Here is an 8,878-nt window from a genome sequence, read left to right as displayed (position 1 = left end):
AAATATGCAGATGACACCAAACTGGCAGGAATTGCCAACACCCCAGAAGAGAGGGTCAAGATCTAGATGGATCTCAACAGATTTGAACACAGGGCCCTATCTAACAAAATGAAATTCAGTGTAGAGAAAAGCAAGATTTTACACTTAGGCAAGGAAAACCAAATGTACAAGTACAGATTAGGTGAAACTTGACTCAATAACAGTAGCTGCGAGAGGGATCTTGGAGTCCTAGTAGACAATCACTTATATGTGAATCAGCCGTGTGCAGTGCAATTCTAGGCTGCATTAACTGAGCGATAGAATCAAGATCACATGAAGTGTTAGTACTGCTTTATAAGGCCTTGGTAAGACTACACTTAGAATACTGCATCCAGTTTTGCTCACCACAATATAAAAAAGATGCTGAGATTCTGGAAAGAGTGCAGAGAAGAGTAACAAAGATGATTAGGGGGCTGGAGGCTAAACATATGAAGAAAGGTTGCAGGAATTGGGTATGTCTAGTTTAATGAAAAGAAGGACAAAGGATGACATGACAGCAGTGTTCCAATATTTGAGGGGCTGCCACAAAGAAGAGGGAGTCAACTTATTTTCCAAAGTGCCAGAAGGTAAGATAAGCAATGGATGGAAAGTAACCAAGAAAAGAAGCAACCTAGAACTAAGGAGAAATTTCCTGACAGTGAGAATAATCAACCAGTGGAACAGCTTGCCTTCAAAAGTTGTGGATACTCCATTACTGGAGGCTTTTAAGAAGAGACTGGACAGCTATTTGTCTGAGATGATAGGGTCTTCTGCTTGAGTGGGGTTGAAATAGAAGACCTCCAAAGTCCCTTCCAATTCTGATGTTCTATAAGTTCTTAATAGAAATAACTAAGACTGGAAAGTCTTAGCTGAAAAGGTTATTTATTCCTTTTTGACAGTGGTTCACATACGTTTTAGAAAAATTCTCATCTCACCAACTGGTGGAATAACTTTTAACATTTAATTACATAATAAAGCAGGCACTTTGGAACAACAATCCCCATTTCACACACATGCAGTTTGGATCTGAGTTCCCACTGACTGACCAGGAAAGGGAAATGCCTAAAGGCAATTGGTTTGAAAATAGCATCAAGAGAAGGACTAACACAGGGTTTTTCAAAGTGTGGGACATACCTGCCTTGGATAGATGTCAAAAGAGTCCAGGGGAAATGTGCAGAAATTTCATGTTAGATTGTCACAATAAACCTATTTTCCCAAAGTTTCATTGTATTGTTTTCATTGTTCATTTGATTTGTTTTGGCATTTGGTTTGGATTTTTAAAAGTGTGTATATCAGAGGTGAAATCCAGCAGGTTCAACAGGTTCTGGAGAACTGGTAGCAGAAATTTTGAGTAGTGTGGAGAACTGGCAAATACCCCCTCTGGCTGGCCCCAGAGTGGGGTGGGAATGGAGATTTTGCAATATCCTTCCCCCAGGAGTGGGGAGGGATGGGGATTTTGCAATATCCTTCCCCTGCCACGCCCACCAAGCCACGCCCACAGAACCGGTAGGGAAAAATTTTGGATTTCACCCTTGGTGCATATTAAGATTATACTAAAGGGAAGTGTGATGGCAACAAGTTTGGAAACTATTGTTTAACAGATTAAACTCCCAGCTTTGCAACTTCATAGTATTTATAATATTTATATTATAAATTCATAAGTATGTATGTATAATATTATATATGGCTTTCAGTACAACTCTAGTTTCTACCTCATAAAGTATATATTTAGAGCTAGAAAAAAAAAGATAGGGTTCAGAAAAGGTTGGCCAGAATGATCAAGGCTTGAAGTTTTTGAAGTTATTAAAATATCATATGCCTGGGAACAGAGTCAGGATTATGGTAGAAAAAGGGAATAGAAGCAAATTTTACTACATAATAATACCAACATCCAGTACAATGGTGAAAGATTCAGGAATCAAGGAATGACTGCATTGCATAGTACCTCATTAATCTATTAAATTTGCTTCTTTATAATATAATGATAGTTATCAGTTGGGAAAGTTTGGACAGATTCAATGGATTTTATTTATAACAACTGTTCATTACCGGAAATAGCCAATATCTCTAGGTCATAATCACTAAGGAAGTACAGGCCTCATTGTCCTCAAGCCCTAGATTTGTGGACTTCCTGCTACTGTTTAGTTGCCCATTATGGAAATAAAATCCTGGTCTAAATGAGCCTTTGATATAATCCAATGGGGGTCATTTTATATTCTTACCACAGAATTCAAAGTTAGGTGGATCACTGCATGAACCAACCTATTTTTAAAAGACTCAGAAATATATTCAAATTGCATGGATAAAATGATTGAAGAGTAAATGTATTTAGATTGGCCAGGGTAAGGAAGGAGAAAAAATGTGGACAAGGAAGAAAAAGCTTTTTCCAAGCATGCTTTTTTTTTCTTTACTGTATCAGGACATTGATGGATGATGTTACTCTGTGGAATGGCCTGTAATTACTCAGTGGGACAGTGCAGATTCATCAATCCATGATCAATGTTCACAGCATCCAATCAGATGAAAGCCTTCAGTCCTGGTCAGACACACAAGAGCTCTAAGGAAATGGGTAGTTATTCTTTATCTGACAATCAGAATAATGCAAACCACACATGTGGCCATCTACATGTATGTAAATCTACTCTGTCCCCAATATGCACACAATATGGTAATTACATTGGCTAGATCACAGAGTACATAATTGCATGTATAATCATTACCAGTATAAAAACAACTGTGTCCCATACCTATTCCAAGCGGAGGTATTGTCAATTTTCAGTTAATAGTTCTATAATAGTGAAATTGATCTACCATAGAGAAGGTAAACAAGAAAACAGAATATGCCAAGAAAAAGATTCCATTTGAATGTATTTTATATGATTGGGATAAAATGCCCCACTCTTAACTATACAAATGTTGAAGTAAGGCTCCTTGAGAATGATCTTAATTTTGAGGATAAATTGTTAAGAGAAGATTGCAGTCCCTTCATTTTTAGGAAAAAGGTGAAATCTTCCTCTAGCCAATTAGATGACTTGAGGATTACATAGATACATATTTTCTTGGTATTTCCTGTTGGATTCCCATCCAGAGGTCAATTTGGTCTGAATTTGCTTAGATTTTGACATCAATAATGTTTGCTTAAAGTTTGCTTGAAGTTTGACTCAAGGAGAGATTCAACCTAGAAATAAGGAGAAATTTTCTGACAGTGAGATCAATTAACCAATGGAATAGCTTGCCTTCCGAAGGTGTGGGAGCTTCATCATGGGAGGCTTTCAAGAAGAGTCTGGACTGCCATTTGTCAGAAATGGTGTAAGGTCTCCTGCTTGGGTGGCACGGTTGGACTAGATGACCTACAAGGTCCCTTCCAACTCTGTTAATCTGAGGTTGATAAAAAGTTGTTTTCATATAAAAGCACTTGCTCAGAATGTGTTCTTTTAGGAAATGTTGCTCCAATTTCCCTGTAGAGGGGCAATGTGATTGTTAGTTGTTCTTGCTTCTTCCAATTATCTGTGGCCCTTTGAGATGATAGTTGTGTCTTTGTGTTATTACACCATTGAAATGTGGAGGTCAGTGTTGGCTTTTGCCTGGTTAAACAACAAACCAAAATTAAGCAATCATCAACTAAGACTCAATCAGACAGTATTCCCCACGCCTCTATTTTCATTCTTTTATTATTTTCTGCATTTGTTTCAAACTGCAAACCTTTCGGGGCAGAGATCTCTCAAGATCCGTTATTGGAAAGTGCCACATGCCTGTATGTAGTGAATTAATGAGGCAGGAAAAATGAAAGATCGAACGGCATTTCATAGCAAAGCACCTGATTGTGAAAGATAAAAGCTATCGAAGGTCTGCGTTTGACAGATGTCTGAGATACCCCTCTCCCAACTTCTCCTGTGCTGAACCCAAGGGCACTTTCGCTTAACAGCTTGACTTCCAATCTCTTTTAAAAATCTATTGAAGGAGGCGAGGGTTTTTTTTTTTCAATTGGGCTCCATTAAAAGTAATAAAAAGAATCTGTCAGCACAAACATCTGGAATTTCTAATGGGGAAAGCTGACTTCAAGCTCATGAACTGATTCCTATTCTACGACGCGACGCCTTTGGGTAACCCAGGATGAGCAGGAGGACTTTTAATGCTGCTTGGCCCATAAGTGGCTCTGGCAAGTGTGCCTTGAAACTGTTCCTCCAGGACCAGAGACTTTGACTAAATCAACTATATGGGTGCATTGATTTACTGCTAAGCAGATGTTGTCAAGTAATTAAGACTCTACATTTACAGCAGCTATATTGAAAAAGGATAGAAAGATCCTGAATGTGAATAGGCTTCTTTTGTCATTGCGCAAATTGGGATGGATATATAGAACTTTTTTTTAAATTAGCTATTGTGCTGGCTGTAAAACAGGAACAAGGTAAATAAGGGCAGAATAACCAAAGACCCCTTTAACTGCCATCCCAAAAGTGCTTTTTCAAGAGGCAACTGGACTTTGTTTTTCTTTGAGCTGCAGAGAGAAAAGAGCAGGGGTGAGTGTAGGGGAGATGGGTGACCGTATAAATTTGACAAATAAATATATACATAAATATTTCCAAAGGCACAACCCAGCATTGCTGTAACTGATGGCTAGCAGCATATCTTCTCTGTATCGCTTGTTCTTCTGCTGATCTTCCCATACATTACAGCAACCTCACAGTTATAATGTAACCCCAGCTCTTCACTTTTCTAGTAAAGTTGAATGTAGCATTTGCAGTCATAATATTTGGGCTCTAAGGATTCATCATTGTGGGATTGTGTATAACAATGAGAGCAGTGGCTTTGAATAGTTGTCTTCTATTATTGAACTTTTGAAGGTCTAGCATCCTTCTGTGTATTTTAAAGGCACCAGGAATAGCAGGGCCATTTAAAATACTTTGATAAGTTACTGTATATGTCATTGCTTGTCGGTGATGCTACCTGAGTCTTGTTAGCAAGGATTACTGGCAGGATTACTGGGGGAAATTGGTTTAAAAGCCCTAGGAGATAATTATGGCTCTGTTATCCATTGGCAATTGGTGAAATATTCACCCTTTTCTTTGGGCAGAGAAGAAATTATGCAGGAAAACCAAATGTGAAACCAATGAAAAGAAAATACAAGTGGTTCTTCATTGATGACCATTCATTCAGTGACCATTTAGACCAGGGGTGGGTTGTAAAATTTTTTACTACTGGTTCTGTGGGCATGGCTGATTTTGTGGGCGTGGCTTGATGGTCATGTGACAATTATTTAGGATTTAGCAGAGGTACTGGTCTACCAGGCTTTTAACTGCTTGCAGAGCTGTACCGATCTACCCATTTATTTTTGCAGGCACTGATCTACTCATGTATTTTTTGCAGGCACTGGTCTACCCATTTATCTTTGCAGGCACCAGTCTACTCATGTATTTTTGCAGGCACCGGTCTACTCATTTGTTTTCTTTTAACACTGATCAGCTGTAGGGTGGCCCTTTGAAGCCCCGTGGCAAGAGTTTAAACAGGTTTTTTTCCCTCTAGCCATCAGCTGGGACTCAGGAGGCAGCAGTAGATTGGGGGTGGGGCCAAATAAAAGGTGATGTTCGGTGATGTCATATCATCACTGCTACCGGCTCGGCAGAACCGGGCGGAACTGGGAGGAACCCACCACTGTTTTAGACTTGTTTCTGAACAAGTGGTACTTACAACCAATCTTGATGTTCTGGACATCACTGCACTCTTGCAGTCACATTATTGTGATCCAGGCACTCAGTAACTGGGCCAGATTTCTGACCATCACCATGTTCATAATTTGCAAGTTTCCCTGCTGGTTTCCCACAACGAACTCAATGAGGAAGCCAGTTGGAAGTTGCAGTCACATAAGGCTCTTCCTTTAAGACCCACAGTGATTTGCTTAATGATTATAACTGGCGACTGCTGGAATCTCCATCACTAAGCTGCATATGGTCATGTGACATTGTGCTTTAGAACAGCATTGCATAGTGATGAAAATTCCAGCCTCAATTACTGTCATTAAGAGGGGATTACTGTACTTATAGAAAACAAAACAGAACAAACCCATGCCAGGCACTGACATTAAGGGATGTACTTACACAATGAAGAGCAGAGTGACCTTCACCTGTCTGAATGTCACACCTTACCTATTAAACCGTTTTAACTAATCAAAATGTCTCACTGAGACAGGCAGTTTTCATGGGCTCAAAAATATATTATTTAACATGTTACCTAGTTGAAACTAGGCATTAAAAACAGATCTTAGAGCCTGGATGCTATTCAAATGCAGCATTAAGACAATCCATCATTCCATTCCTCTATCCCCATTTTAGGGTGATTGCAATTTTATGCATATTTAATAAAAAAAAAATCAGTCCTATTGTATTCAATGGACCTTCCCTCGTAAATGAATTCCAAATGCAGTTTGAAACTTTTTAGAGGTAAACCTCAGAGATATCAGTGAGATATGTTCAATCTGCAGCTAATTAAAAAGGTAGTATGTTTTTTTTCTCTACGATATTCAGAAATAGTACTACCCCCAATAATCACAATTCAGTCACTGAATGTTTATAACAAAGCCAATATCAAAGAAGGTTTTGCTTATTAATCCCTGCCTTTAAAGTAATCAATTAAATTTAAATGAATCTTCATGTCATCTAAACCTTTTAGCATGCTGGAAAAAATGTTAAGATAAAGTAACCATTTAATAAAGAAAGGCTACTCCTCATTGTTAAAAGGCCTTGTTATAATTTATTTTTTCATTTTGCTATTATAGTACCATGGTGGACTACAAATTAAAATAGTTTTAATATCAATCAGTGTGTCTTTAAACTTTCTTGAAGATTAAAATTTGTTATTGCCAATTAAATTTGCTGATTAATGGATCAAAGAAAACATTCAACTTTTCCTGGCACTCACTCCCATGCTGCATGTTGCCCGAACACACATGACAGTAAGATGCCAGACAGATGGGCCTCCAGGCATTGCTTCAACCCTCAGATGTGACTCTCCTGTCTGAACAATTCCCACTGGTACAATGCATATAGAAGTACAGAAATATTTGATCTGCATCAGTGGTGGGTTGCTCCCGGTTCGCACCGGTTTGCAAGAACTGGTAGTAAAATTTTTTAGTAGTTCAGAGAACCGGTAATAACATTGGCTGGCCACGCCCCCGAATCGGTCCCCGGCCAGTTGCCGCTCGCTTACCCCACCCACCTCATCAGAGGCTTTTTTTTAACTTTTAAAAGCATTTTTTCTACAACCTCTTCAGCTGAAAAAATGCTTTTAAAAGTTTTTTAAAAAGCCTCTGATGATCGCGCGGCTCAGCTGGGATCTCAGAGGCTTCTAAAAGCATTTTTTTCTGCAGCCTCTTCAGCCGAAAAGGTTGTAGGAAAAAAAATGCCTTTAAAAGCCTCTGGCGATCCCAGCTGACTTGCCTGATCATCAGAGGCTTCTAAAAGCATTTTTTTCTGCAACCTCTTAAGGTTGTAGAAAAAATACTTTTAAAAGTTAAAAAAAAAGAAGTTGGCCACGCCCACCCAGTCACATTACCCCCACAAGCCACGTCCACAAAATAAGCCACACCAACAAAATAAGCCACACCCCCAGAACCGGTAATAAAAAATTTTAGAACCCACCCCTGATCTGCATGTGCCATTTCCTACGCAATTTGTACCCATCACATGGGGAGGAAGGGGCAAGGCAACCCTAAGGCTGCTTTTTGTGATGATATCATAGGAAGCTTTGGATTCCTGTCCAGTAGGTTGAGGCAGCTATGGGGTAGAGGGACTTGCTTGTCTTCCAAACTTGTCAGCAGCACCAGCTGTAGCTTGACCCAGATATCATCACTAGTAGGCAATAGAGTCTGATCATCTTCTGACAGCCTTCCAGGACATATGTACTCATGTGCAATATCGTTTCCTTACATTCCCTCTTGAATAGAAGAACATCTCCCTACAAAGATTCTTTAACAAAGAATATATTCGGAGAAGAACGGGGTTTCTCCATTATTTACAGTCCTATCCATGAAATGCAGTTACTGGAGAAGTCTGCTCATCACATGAGCCATCAGTTCTCAACTAAAGCTGTACTGTAGTGTCTAGCTGAATAGAGATTGTGGTCTAAACAAAGCTGAAGATGGAACAATAAGCAACATCCAGAAAGGATGAACCTCTTTCCACAATATTTAATCCTTGATTTAGAACCTGCTAAGTAGAAGTTAGGCTCAGATCTCAGTTTTATCTCCATGTCATTCACAGAGAACATGTTGTTCTCCGTTCCTCCATCTTACTTACTTCACAGGATTGTCATAAGGATAAAAGGTAGAAAAACATCTGGGCTTCTGCTTTTTTTTTTTTTTGCCCAATGCTAGTGTTAAAAACTCATGTCCAAAAAGTTTTGGAGTGCTGTGGAGATAATCAATTGATGCAAAATCCTGGTGATTATGGTGTGGCTGCATAAAATCGCAGCAGCAATTGTCAATCATCTATCAATAAAAAAAAGAGTGAGACAGTTGAAATAGGTGGATATAATCAATTGGTGAACAAAACTCACTGGTGTACAAAACAAAACAAAAACAAAACAAAAGCCCAGAATTCTGTATTCTTTATGCCAGTGTCCTAGAAAATGGTGGCCATTACGGCTGTTTTGAAAATGATTCAGAAGGATATGCTTTGAACCATATGCAAGGACAAGATCTCTGCTACTCATTAGAGCAGCTAGACCCTTTTCAGGCTTAATGAGTGGATTTCTTAAAGCAGCAGCGGCAGCAGCAGCTTTTCCCAGGCTTCTGCAGGAGTTTGAACAAGGTTCAGCTGTTTTAATGTCACTTCTGAAGTCTGCAGAGGCTTAATGGCCATAAATG

Source organism: Pantherophis guttatus, chromosome 3 (genome assembly GCF_059756535.1).
Source record: "Pantherophis guttatus breed Tessera chromosome 3, ASM5975653v1, whole genome shotgun sequence".
Taxonomy (NCBI): Eukaryota; Metazoa; Chordata; class Lepidosauria; order Squamata; family Colubridae; genus Pantherophis; species Pantherophis guttatus.
This window is presented reverse-complemented; position numbering follows the sequence as displayed.